This window comes from Arachis ipaensis, chromosome B1 (genome assembly GCF_059453495.1).
Source record: "Arachis ipaensis isolate K30076 ecotype BB chromosome B1, ASM5945349v1, whole genome shotgun sequence".
NCBI lineage: Eukaryota > Viridiplantae > Streptophyta > Magnoliopsida > Fabales > Fabaceae > Arachis > Arachis ipaensis.
This window is the reverse complement of record NC_142436.1, coordinates 85,972,134-85,984,767: the sequence shown is the minus strand read 5'-3', so window position 1 is coordinate 85,984,767 and position 12,634 is coordinate 85,972,134. Positions and strand designations below refer to the sequence as shown.

Genomic DNA, 12,634 nt, shown 5'->3' with positions numbered 1-12,634 from the left:
CTGTGCGTCCGCACACGTCCCAGCGCGTGAATCATTTATTGCAAATCGCTGGGGGCGATTTTTGGGCCTCCAAGGCCCAATTTTGGGGCTTTCTGAAGCTGATTGAGTGCTATATGAAGGAAGGCCTTACTCCATGCGAAAGGGGGGAGAAATTAGGGTCTGATTAGCATTATGTAGGTTGTTATCTAGAGAGAGAAGCTTCCCCCTCTCTCTATTATTAGGGTTCTTTAGTTTAATTTCTTGTAATTTATACTTTTCATTCTTGTTTCTATTTACTTTTCCTTGTCATTTATTGTTATTACTTCCTTGCTCTTCTTCATTTCTCTTGTTATTTCCTTTATTTTGTTATTTTCATGTTATGACACTCTTGTTATTTTAATTTACAATTAATGGAAATTTATGTTTCATGCTCATTTATTGCTTTCCTTAGTTGTTGTTATCATTTTCTTGCTTTGGTAGCTTTAGAATTTATTTTTAATGTATTTTTAATATTATTTTATTTTCATGCACACCAAGTGTTTGATAAAATGCTTGGCTTAGTTTTTACTTAGTTTTTCTACACTCTGGGCTTGGAATTTGTTGACTTTGGTGATCCTTGAGTCATTGATGTCCATTCTTGCTTGATATATTAGAGTAGTTAATTGATTTGGTCTCCCTTGACTCTATGTGACCCCTAGTGTTGACATAGGACTTAGGGATTGGAATCAACTATGCCTATTTGACTTATCTTCGATGTAAGGTTGACTAAGTAGGATTAACTCTTCATAATCATCATATGTTTGTGGTCAATGACTAGGATAGGTAGCCTTAGCCTTCAATTACTTGCCAAGAGGTTTCTTGCATTTTAAGTTTCCTTTACTTGCATTTAATTGCTTTGACTTTTATTGCATTGACTTCTATTTGCTTTGATGTTTAATTTCTTGCATGTTTAATTTTCACACTCTGGTTGAGAAATTGGATGTTTGGGTGGAATTGAGTTGTGGATGTCCATTCCGCATTGTGTGAGAATGGTTAATTGATCTGCTTTCCATTGACGCTAGTTTTTCACTGAGTAATTAGAGAGTTGACTAGGACTTATGAATTGAGATCAATTACACCTTTTGACTAATTCTCAAGGAGGATTGACTAGTTTGTATTGCTTCTACACAATTGTCATGTTTGTGGTCCACAACTAGGATAGGAAGCCTAGATTACCCAATTCTTGCCAAGAGTTCCCATTTACATTCCTTGCATGTTCATTTACTTTCTTGCTATTTACATTTCTTGCTCTCTTGCTTTCATTCCGAATTCCCCATGCTCTCCTTCATAGCCAATAATTGTACATTTCATTGCAACTCCTAGGGAAGACGACTCGGGAGCTAAATACTCTCGTTTTATATTTTTTTAATTTGAATTTAATATTTGATTTGGGAATTAATTGTTGGTTTAGACTATACTTTCAACGATGGAATTTTATATTTTGAAATTCTAGATCAACGATAAATTCTCATCGTCAAATTTGGCGTCGTTGCTGGAGAGTTGCAATGGTGTAGGTTATGGGCTATTGTAAATATGTTAATATGTAAATAGCTTGATTTTTGGTTGTCTTTGTTGATGGTTAGGATTGGGATCCCAGAGGACATTGGACATTCTAGCATTGGTGGGGAAATCAAGCACAAGCCACCACAGCAAAGGCTCTCCCAATTGTCTAACTTAAAGACATTAAATAAAAGTGTTTGGTAACATTGTTCTAACTCTTCTCTTTTTGTATATTTTTTGACTTATTTACTTTTTGTTATGCTTGGTTAGCTTAGAATTAGTTTAATTTTGAGTTAGTTTTGTTAATTTTGGTTTGGATCATGAATTTATGGGTTCTTGCATGTTTTGGTGTTGAGTTTTGGTTGAACTAAGGTTTGGTGCCTTAGAATTTTGAAGAAAAATTTTGGGAAAAACAGGGCATGTGCGTGCGCACACCCTTGTGCGCACGCACACAACAACGAAAATTCATCTTCTGTGCGGCTGCACCCAGCCGTGCGTATGCACACAAGCCTTTATGCCTGCGTGCGTAAAATTGCCGATTAAGAATTTATAGTGAAAATAACGTTGCAAGTACAGTTCTTATCCGACAAAAATTATGCTTATTAATTTAAAAAGGGTTGTCACAAATTAAGAATAAAATACTAGGAGTAGAATTCCTAGGTCGTCTCCCAACGAGTTGACAAAAGAGTGCTATTTTATCAGTCAGGAATTTTTCTGGGAAATTTTAGAGTTGGAGAATGGGAAATTAAAATAATTATGAATTAAAACAATGAAAATTAACGAGAGAATTTATATAATCAAAATAAAAGCCTTGACCGGGAGAAGATTAATCGGAAGTTCTATCCTTGTTGGATTTTCTCAAGTATGATAGTAAGAGGTTGTTGTTTTTACTTAGTTAACCCTTACCGAATAAAGAAAAGTCAAGTAATTCAGCCAACTCCAATTCACAAGTCCTAATCCTCTCCTATGGAAGGATTAGCGTTAGTGAATAGAGAGTTGGCCAACAACTTCCTATTAAAATCAATACTTGAGTATTCCAACTCAAGGGTCTCCTTTTAATCAACTCCCAAGGCAAGTTGGGAGTCTACTCCATTAACATGAATGCCATTTTCATAAACGATAAAAGGGAATAAAAAGAAGACATGGAAATTCAAATAAAGTAATAACAGAAAATTAATTAAAGATAAAAATAATTCTTTGCATTAATAAATTCCAAAACCATAAACATCCATATCTAAACAGGGTTAATGGGTAATTAAAAGAGTAAGAGAATAAGGAAACAAACTAGAATAATGGAAACTTCAACGGAGGTAGTAACTCTTCTCAATATCCAAATCAAAAGCAATAAACTCTAAAACTATAAATATGAAGAAGCCTAGAGGAAGTAGTAGTTTCTCTCTAAGATTCAAACTAAAAACTAAAACTATCTGAATGAGAATGTGTCGAGTCTCTGCTTGTCCCCTGGCTCTAGTCTGTGTTTCTGGGCTGAAAACTGGGTCTAAACTCAGGCTGAAATTGCCCCTCAGCGTCTTCTGCAATTTCTGCACGTAGCGCATGTCATGCGTACGCGTCAATCATGCGTACGCGTCGATGGTCTTCTTCGCGTGTCACCCGTACGCGTCAGGTACGCGCACGCGTCACCATGCAAATTCACTTTTTGCGTGCACGCGTCAGGTACGCGCGCGCGTCGTTCCTCGCTAATCAGCTCCTTAGTTTCTTGTGTTCCTTCCATTTTTGCAAGCATCCTTTCCAGCCTCTAAGCCATTCCTACCCTATAAAGCTTGAAAACACTTAACACACAGATCACGGCATCGAATGGTATAAAAGGGCATTAAAATACACAATTTAAAGGCGTAGGAAGCAAGTTTTCAGTCATAGAACAGAATTAGGAAGGAATTGTAAAATCATGCAAATTGTATGAATAAGTGTGCAAAGACTTGATTAAAACCACTCAATTTAGCACAAGATAAACCATAAAATAGTGGTTTATCAATCTCCCCACACTTAAACATTAGCTTGTCCTTATCCTAAGCTCAAGGAGATCAAAAGAATAAATGGGGAAAAGTAAGACTCATGAAATGCAACCTATATATGGATGCAACTCTATGCTAAGATGTTTCTATCTACTTAGTTAAAAGTAAACAAGTTCTCCAAGACAAACATAAATCAGATTCTACTAATTCAAAGTACACAGTAAAAGATAGGTAAACTTGTAAGAAGATAGCTCATGAAAGCAGGGAACATAGAATCAAGCATTGAACCCTCACTGGTAGTGTATATGCACTCTAATTGCTCAAGTGTCTAGGGTTAATTCACTCTACTCTTCTCTAGTAATGGGGCTAAGGTAAAGGTGAGGATATATCTATGGCCAAGTAAGCTGTAAATTGAATCTTTGACTTACCTAAGTTCTCACCTAACACACACTCTATATCTATGAAATTATTCCTAGCTACCCATAATCTCACTTTTGTATGTTTCACATACTCATATATAAATTTTTTTTTTAATTTCACCACATATGCATTAATCTTTTATTAAACTTAACATTGGGGTAATTTTGTCCCCTATTTATTTATTTATTTATATTGTAATTTTTTTATGAACATGAAAGCAAACATAACATATCAATGCATATAGTTTTTTTTGGTCTCACATGAGTATGCACCCAAATTCCCAATATCTTGTCAATAAAACTCAACACTTTCTCATCAACCCAAGTTCCCACAATTCCCCACACTAAATTGATACACAATCTCTATCTTAAACTAACCAAAGATTCAATTGGGGTAATTAATTATTTTTCCACTTAAGGCTAGTGATGTGGTAAAATACAGAACAAATGGGGATTAAAAAGGCTCAAAGTGGCAAAAAAGGTAATTGAAATGGTAGGCTATTTGGGATAAGTGAGCTAATAACAAATGATGGCCTCAATCATATGTATGCATGCAAATACACTAAACAATGGACATATAGAATGGAACAAACCATAGATTGCAATCATAGAGAAGAAAACACACAAGAATAAAATATTATGGTTAAATAGTGTAACCATATAATTAAGCTCAAAATCTCACAGGTTGTGTGTTCTTAGCCATAATTCATGTTCCAAATTATAATTTTCAAACAAGTTTAACAAAAAATTTCAATTTAAATTAGTGAAACATTATAAAATAGGGTCTTGAAAAGAAACTCATTACTTTAACCAAGCAAAACATACATGCAAACAATATTTATCATGCAATATATGCTATCTAACAAAAGAAAAACTATAATGTTGGTGTTAAGAGAGAGAGATTACCTCCGGAAGTCAAGGACTGACCTCCCCACACTTAAGGCTTGGCACGGTCCTCTATGCCATCAGTAAGGAGCAAGGTAGGGCTGGAAGCATCGCCTTCGCTGTCTGGTTCGCCATAGCTCCCTGTGTTACTGGATGAAGGGGAGTCCGGGGTGTCCTTCGGTTTCGGAGGTGGGTGAGTACCAACGATGAATTCCTTCAGATAATTGTATCAGCACTTGTTACGGTGCTCCATTTGCTCCATTCGCCGGTCCTGCCGGTCGAACCTCTCAAGGATCTGAAGGAACATCTGATGGGTGGATGGTGCTTGTGGTGTGGATGATGGTGGAGTAGAAGAAGGAGGAGTATCCAAAGATGGGCCTGCAGGCCAGCTTGTAGAAGGAACTGGTGGCCTGATGTACTTCCCATTTGGCACATACTGGTCAGCCCTAGGGATCATGACCTTCGTGTCTCCTGCCCGATAGGACAAACCTGCTGCAGAGACTAAATCTAAAACCAATGCGGGGAAAGGCAGGTTACCCACTATCTGTACGTGTCCTATGGCTTGCCGGATATGTCGGGGCAGGTTGAGAGGTTGCTCTATCAGGATGCCCCAGATGAGGACAGCCATGTCCGCTGTGAAGGTGGACTCGTGAGTGCTCGGAAAGATATAGTGGGGCATAATCTGTGGCCACACGCGAGATGATGCCAGGGCATTTTGGCCAGTTTTACTGACCTTTTCTTTATGGTTTTAGGGTAGTTTCATGCACTTTCTTAAGAAATAAGCAAGTTTTAGGTAAATAATCACTTACATCTTGATTCAAGCAAACATTGTGAATTTTACATGATTTCATGAGAATTATGCATGAATTAAATGACAAAATTGAATGATGCATGTCTCATAACTTGGATTAGAGCTTTGATGCACTTTATTGCTTGATTTCAGGACAAAGGAAGAAAGGAAGAACCACGTTAGTAGCCACGTTAGTCTAGCTAACGTGACCATTAACGTGGAATGGAGGCTAGCTTGCAACGTTAATGAGAAAAGTGATCACCATTAACGCCTTCGTGAGCCATCATAGCCCACGTTAGTTGCCACGTTAACTATGTTAACGTGGAAGCTAACGTGGAAGAGAAGTAGAACTCCAACGTTAGTGGTAAAAGTAAGTGCCACTAACGTTCCAAAGTGGCAGCTGGCCACGTTAAGAGTCACGTTAACTCAGTTAACGTGAACTCTAACGTGGATGAGGAAGATAATGCCAACGTTAGTGACACTCACCTTTGTCACTAACGTTGGACTAAGCTCATATTTGCCACGTAAAGAGTCACGTTAACCTAGTTAACGAGGACTCTAACGTGGAGGGAGCAAGGAATCACCAACGTTAGTGACACTCACCTTTGTCACTAATGTTGGATTAAGCCACTATGAGCCACGTTAGTTGCCACGTTAATTACATTAACGTGAAAGCTAACGTGGAGAAGAGGGATTATGAGCCAACATTAGTGACATTCACCTTTGTCACTAATGTTGGAGATGGCTATCAATACCACGTTAGAAGTCACGTTAACCTAGTTAACGTGAACTCTAACGTAGGAAGAAGGGGCGTTTTGAAGCGTTAGTGAAAAAGGTAAGTGTCACTAATGCTCTCGAAGATTTGGCAAGCCTACGTTAAAGGCCACGTTAACTATACTAACCTGAACTCTAACGTAGGGAGAAAGGGGTACTCTCAACGTTATTGGAAAAGGTAAACCCCAGTAACGTTTGCGAAGGGCCAAGAAGCAACGTTAGTGGTCACGTTAGTGCCACTAACGTTGAAGTTAATGTGGACCATTTTTGGGTTAGGAACGTTAGTGAAAAAAGTGATTGTCACTAACGTTCTCGACCCTACAATTTCACTTAACGTTAACACCACTAACGCCCCAAGCTAAAGTCCAAACCTACTGCACGCTTTGTTTGCAAGTAAAGCTAAGCCCACTGAAGAAGATAACTGCTTCAACTCAGGATCCAAAGGCCCATATCCAAGACTTGAAGAAGCAACTAGAAGATCAGAAGAATAGTATAAATAGGGAGAACTTTGAACTAGAAGAGAGCTTTTGGCATTATTAGAATTACTCTCTGTATTTTTTACTTTCTCTGCAACTTCTAGTTTAACTTTTCAGAATGCATTCTCCATCTTTGTTTTCCATTCCCAGAGCTATGAACAACTAAACCCCTTTCATTGGGTTAGGGAGCTCTGTTGTAATTTGATGGATCAATAATAGTTTTCATTATTCTTCTTCTTTCTTTTCTCTTGATTTTACTAGAAAGCTTTCAATCTTCATCCAATTGAGTAGTTATCTTGGAAAAGAAGCTATTCATACTTGGATCTCTTCGGAACCTTGGAAGAGGAATGAAGAGATCATGCTAGAAATGCTTTCTCATGTTGGACCGAATTGGGGTTTGGATGGATATAGTGACATATAATCCTACCAACACTTTGATTTGGAAATACATGTGGTATAATTAGTTACCATACCTCATCTCTTTTTATGAGCAATTGGACCAAGGAATTGGCTATTGATCAAGATTTGAGAGATTGAATTACCAAGGAATTGGAATTCAATCACTTAAGATTGCCAAGGAGATCAATGAATGCATTGATTGAGGAAGAGATGAAAATGAACTTGATCCGGAGGATGCAACATCTCCTAAGCCTAATGAACTCCCCATTTCTGATCTTACCCATTCTCTTTAATTTCTGCCAATTACTTTTATGATCATCTTCCCCATTCCCATTTAAGATTCTGTAATTTATTTTCGTCATCTATTTTCAGCTCTTTATTTCCAGCATTTACATTTTCTGCTATTTACTTTCTCGCCATTTAATTTTTTGCAACTCTCAAACCAAATTCTGCTTAGCTCAACTAGAACATTCCTCCAATTAAAGTTGCTTGACCAATCAATCCCTGTGGGATTTGACCTCACTCTATTGTGAGTTTTTACTTGACGACAATTCGGTATACTTGCCGAGGGAGATTTGTTAAGAGACAAGTTTCCGTGCATCAAGTTTATGGTGCCGTTGCCGGGGATTGATTTTGTATCAACAATGATTAAATTGGTGGATAACTAGATTGAACATTTTCCTTTTGTTTGATTTAGTTTCATCTGAGTAATTTACTTTCAGTTTTAGTTATTTCTTTCCCTTTACCTTTCACCCATTAGTGGTGTTACCTGCATTTTGTTTTAATATTTGGTTCACTGACCCACTAACTATTTGATATATTGCATCACTCACACTAACAGCATTTCTACAGAAAATATTGTCTGCATCTATCTTTCTTGCTTGTGCCTTATTGGGTGTATGACAGGTAGAAGAAGCAGGGCTTCAACTTCCTTTGATTCTGAACCTGAGAGGACATTCCTTAGATTAAGGAGGGAAGCAAGAGGGAAGAGAGTAGTTGGTGCTGAGGAAGAGGAGGAGTACTTTGAACCAGACATGGATGAGAATATGGAGAACCATCATGAAGATGAGGCTCACAACCATGGCAGAGAAGGTCCAGCGCATCAGGCTGGACAAGAAAGAAGAGTTCTGGGTTCTTACATCAACCCAATTCTAGGAAACTGTGGAAGTAGCATCCAAAGGCCAACCATACATACCAACAACTTTGAACTAAAGCCACAGCTCATCACCCTTGTTCAGAACAATTGTTCATTCGGAGGAAGTGTCCAAGAAGACCCCAATCAACATCTAACCACCTTCCTGAGGATATGCGATACTGTGAAGTCTAATGGTGTTCACCCTGACACCTATAGACTACTTCTGTTTCCCTTCTCACTCAAGGACAAAGCATCTAAATGGCTGGAATCCTTTCCAAAGGAGAGTTTAGCAACCTGGGAAGACGTGGTGAACAAATTCTTGGCAAGATTCTATCCTCCTCAATGAATCAATAGGTTGAGAGCTGACGTACAAACCTTCAGGCAGCAAGATGGTGAGACTCTATATGAAGCATGGGAGAGGTTTAAGGACCTGACAAGAAGATGCCCGCCAGATATGTTCAATGAATGGGTGCAGTTGCACATTTTCTATGAAGGCCTTTCGTATGAATCAAAGAAGGCAGTAGACCACTCATCCAGGGGATCTCTGAACAAGAAGAAGACCATTGAAGAAGCCATAGATGTCATTGAGACTGTAGCAGAGAATGACTACTTCTATGCTTCTGAAAGAGGCAACACTAGAGGAGTGATGGAGCTGAACAATGTGGATGCACTGCTAGCTCAAAACAAGCTTATTACCAAGCAGTTGGCTGACCTTACCAAAAAGATGGAGAGGAATCAAGTGGTAGCAATCACCACCTTAGCAGCATCTCAAAAAGGAGTGAATGAAGAAGCAGAGGGTGATCAGGAACAAGCCAACTACATTAGAAGTTCACCTAGGCAGCACCATGACCCATACTCCAAAACATATAATCCCGATTGGAGGAACCACCCAAACTTTGGGTGGGGAAACTAACAGGATCAAGGCCAAGATCAGAGACGCCACAACCCCAACAACAACGCAGCTCACCAACACTCCACACAGAGGTCATATCAACACCCACCTAACAACACCTCTCAACATCCATACCAAAGTCAAAATGGCCCTTCTCATCCTTCCAATCTCAACTCTCCATCATCGGAAGAAAGACTCTCAAGGATTGAAACTCTACTTGAAGGCATATGCAAGGAGATCCAAGATAGTAAGGTGTTCCGAGAGGAAGTGCGATCCAACATGCAAAATCAAGATGCTGCCATCAAGAAACTTGAGACACAAATTGGCTACCTATTTCAGCAAGCTCCTGGCCATGACCTTTACAGCAACATTGAGTCAAGGCCGAGGGAGGAGTGTCAAGCTATCACCCTCAGAAGTGGGAAGGAATTGAAGGAGACTTCCAAGCAACCACAAGAAAAAGTTTCAATTGGAAGAAAGGAGGAACAAGATGAAGTTCAAGTCCCCACCTCCAACTCACATCAAAAGGAAGAAGAGCTGAAGCCGTATGTTCCGAAAGTCCCATATCCTCAACAATTGAGGAAGAAGGGGGATGACAGCCAGTTCTCCAGATTTTTAGAAATCTTCAAGAAACTGCAGATTAACATATCCTTTGCTGAAGCAATAGAGCAAATGCCGCTCTATGCCAAGTTCTTGAAGGAGTTGATGACCAAGAAGAGAAGCTGGAAGAACAATGATACTGTGATACTAACCGAGGAATGCAGTGCCATCATTCAGCATAAACTGCCCCAGAAATTGAAGGATCCTGGGAGCTTCCAGATTCCTTGTATTATAGGAGAAATAACAGTGGAGAAGGCTCTATGTGATTTAGGAGCCAGCATAAATCTGATGTCTGTAGCTATGATGAGAAAACTGAAGATTGAGGAGGCCAAATCAACAAAAATGGCCTTACAACTGGCAGACTGATCATTCAAGTTTCCTCATGGCATAGTGGAAAACTTGCTAGTGAAGGTAGGAGACTTTATCTTTCCAGCAGACTTTGTAGTGTTAGATATGAAGGAAGGAGCTAAGGCTTCTATCATCTTGGGTAAACCATTCTTAGCTACTACTGGAGCTGTCATCGATGTCCAAAAGGGCGAACTTACCCTTAGACTACACAATGAAACAATGATGATCAATGTGTTCAAGGCCATGAACTACCCACAGGAACCATTGGGAGAATGTATGAGGTTGGACTCACTGGAAGATGTAGTACAAGAGACTTTTGAAGAAGAAGAACTTGAGGGGTTAACAGAAGAGGAGGAATCAGCATCAAGCGAAGAGGCTGCAACAGCTGAGGTTCAAGCTCAGTGCACAATAGAGGAGAAGAATGGAAAGAAAGAAGCACCCAAACTTGAACTAAAGGCACTGCCACCCACTCTCAAGTATGCATATCTAGGAGAAAATGAAAGTTATCCAGTGATCATAAATTCATCCCTCAGCCAAGAACAAGAGGAAGAGCTACTCCAAGTATTGTAAAGGCACAAAGATGCCATAGGATGGACCCTTGCTGACTTGAAGGGAATCAGTTCGGCCATATGTATGCATAAGATACTGTTGGAAGATGATGCCAAACCATCCGTTCAACCCCAAAGGAGGCTGAACCCAGTCATAAAGGAAGTGGTACAGAAAGAAGTCATGAAGTTGTGGCAAGGAGGAGTGATCTATCCGATCTTAGACAGCCCATGGGTCAGCCCTGTACAAGTTGTCCCAAAAAAGGGAGGAATCACTGTAGTCCCCAATGAGAAGAACAAACTAATCCCTACAAGGACCGTCACAGGATGGCGGATGTGCATAGACTATAGAAAACTCAATGAAGCTACACGAAAAGATCATTTCTCCCTTCCTTTCATGGATCAGATGCTGGAAAGACTTGCAGGACATGCATATTACTGTTTTCTCGATGGTTATTCAGGATATAACCAAATAGTGGTTGATCCAAGAGACCAAGAGAAAACCTCCTTTACTTGCCCATATGGAGTGTTTGCCTACAGACGCATGCCATTTGGGTTATGCAATGCACCTGCAACCTTCCAACGCTGCATGCTCTCCATTTTCTCAGATATGATAGAAAAATTCATCGAAGTCTTTATGGATGACTTCTCAGTATTCAGAGATTCATTTCCTAATTGTCTAGATCACCTAGCCCTGGTGTTAAAGAGATGTCAAGAGACCAATCTGGTCTTGAACTGGGAGAAATGTCACTTCATGGTAACAGGAGGAATAGTCCTTGGCCATAAGGTGTCTAACCAGGGCATTGAGGTAGACAGAGCTAAGGTGGAACTCATTGAAAGATTACCTCCACCAAGTGATGTCAAGGCAATTAGGAGTTTTTTAGGGCATGCTGGCTTTTACAGACGGTTTATTAAAGATTTTTCAAAGATAGCCAAGCCCTTAAGCAATCTCCTTGTATCTGATACACTATTTGTCTTTGATGAAAAGTGCATGCTAGCTTTCGAAAACTTGAAAAAGAGGCTGTCCTCTGCCCCTATCATTTCCCCACCTGATTGGAACTTACCATTTGAACTGATGTGCGATGCATCTGACTTCGCAGTTGGGGCAGTGTTAGGACAGAGGAAAGAGAACTTAGTCCATATAATATACTATGCCAGCAAAGTCCTCAATGATACTCAAAGAAACTATACTACTACTAAAAAAGAGTTGCTGGCAATAGTTTTTGCATTTGACAAGTTTAGATCATACCTCATTGGTGCCAAAGTAATCGTTTTCACAGATCACACAGCACTTAAATATTTGTTTGCCAAGCAAGAATCAAAACCAAGACTAATAAGATGGATCTTGTTGTTGTAGGAATTCAACATTGAAATTAGAGACAAGAAGGGAGTGGAGAACAAGGTAGCGGATCACCTGTCCAGAATTCCTCATGATAAGGGTGGAACACATGGTACAAGTGTGAATGAATGTTTCCCAGATGAGCAGTTAATGATGGTTCACAAAGCACCTTGGTTTGCAAACATTGCCAATTTCAAGGCAACTGGAGCTTTACCTCCAGAGATCAACAAACATCAAAAGAGGAAGCTCATCAATGATGCGAAATATTTTATCTGAGATGAGCCATATCTCTTCAAGAAGTGTCCAGATAGAATCCTGAGAAGATGTGTTTCGAAAGAAGAGGGACGAGAGGTCTTGTGGAACTGCCACGGCTCATGCTATGGAGGCCATTTTGGAGGGGACAGAACTGCAGCCAAGGTGTTACAAAGCAGATTCTTTTGGCCCACCCTTTTCAAGGATGCCAAAGAACTGGTAAAGAATTACAATGAATGTCAAAGAGCTGGAAACTTACCCAAAAGAAATGAGATGCCACAAAATTTCATCT

General features: G+C 39.5%; 1 non-coding gene across 1 annotated transcript; it reads right to left on the bottom strand.

The window, feature by feature from the left end:
* Window positions 1–8,721: 8,721 nt before the first annotated feature.
* Window positions 8,722–8,828, bottom strand: LOC148577328 (small nucleolar RNA R71). Its single transcript, XR_015904135.1, has one exon. It is a non-coding gene; the product is annotated as a small nucleolar RNA R71 (small nucleolar RNA).
* Window positions 8,829–12,634: the final 3,806 nt, after the last annotated feature.